This window comes from Chenopodium quinoa, unplaced genomic scaffold, assembly GCF_001683475.1.
Source record: "Chenopodium quinoa cultivar QQ74 unplaced genomic scaffold, ASM168347v1, whole genome shotgun sequence".
Lineage (NCBI taxonomy): Eukaryota > Viridiplantae > Streptophyta > Magnoliopsida > Caryophyllales > Amaranthaceae > Chenopodium > Chenopodium quinoa.
This window is the reverse complement of record NW_018744729.1, coordinates 42,501-43,851: the sequence shown is the minus strand read 5'-3', so window position 1 is coordinate 43,851 and position 1,351 is coordinate 42,501.

Sequence of the window (1,351 nt, the reverse complement as noted above, 5' to 3'; positions counted from 1 at the left end):
CCTGGCTTCGTCGTTTAGTGGTAAGGAGTGGAGTAGGCGGCGAGTAGAGTGCATAAGTTTTAGAGTTAGAGAGAGGCAATGAAATTGAAGTGGGATGTGGAATGTGATTGGTGATGGATGGTGGTTATGAAATAGGTTCGGGATCATCTCGCATCTAGATCTGCAGTTTTTCGGGAGGGAACAAGAGAATGAGGTTTGTTTCATTTTTAAAGAAATGCTTTTCTATGATCGACACGAGTTTTAGACAGCGTCTTGAACTCTGGGACCGCACCCTGTATGTCGGCCTCAAGTTCCTCGGCTAGGCAACTACTAATCCTTCTTCTCTTCCTTCTCGCCTTTCTTCTAAAAAAGTCTTTTTTTCCTGACTTGTTCCAAGTAAGTGAATTGGCATTACCTTACTCTAAAGAGTAAGTCAATTTCATTGCCTTCGCCTTCGGCTACTACCGGCTGGAAAGGCTTGGCTCAACATTGGATTTGTTTGAAAAGAACCAAGGATGGCGTTCATTCAATCAAATCTTTTATGCTAACTCAAACTAATTACTGTCTTTGGAAAGAGTTGTTCCCCGCATTCTTTCCAAAAACTTCGCTTTAGCGACTCGCTACGCCCCTTTCTACTGGTTTTTGAAAGCTCAAAATCTCCTCTTCCCCATATTTCTTATCCTTCTCGCATCGGTTCTGCATCAGATGATGAGCCCATGCGAAAACTTTTTCTTTTTTTTTCGCTCGATAGGTAGGCTATTAGATTGAGTCGAAAGCCTACCAAGGCATAAAGGTTCCGATTTGAGCGAGAGCCCGAACGGGGGACGCGAGAACATCTTGATCGAAAGCCCCACTGTTCTGAATAGTGAAAAAGACTTTTCCAAATTCGATCAAATCGATCGAGAATCTCATCATCTGTTAGGTGGGCTAACCAACCGACCGAGTTGGGCTGAGCGTCCATGTCGCAGAACCTTTCTCTAGCCAAAAATCCCTTTTTTTCTCGAATCGGAGCGGATCCAATTCATTGGCAAATGAGAAATCTGCCGTTTTAACACTCAGAAAAACCCTAGAAAAAAAGTAACTAAGACAAGAGCTAAGTAAGCAAGCAAGAAGGAGAGGCTAGAAAAGGCAAGGGGCTCTCCATCTCTAGGAGGATTGTGTCCACGATCTGGTAATCTAAGCTTTGCTTCTTCTGGTCGGCTCGTATTAGCCTGTGCTTTATTACAGCTATCGCTATCTCGTTCTTTTAGTCTTTTTAACGGTACTTGAATCTTAAGTCGCGGTCATGTCTTGCCCTCCTCTAGTATAGTGACCGCTTTCATGTTTTCCCCGAATTTCATCACTTCCAGGCTCAAGTGCCTCTTCATCCATC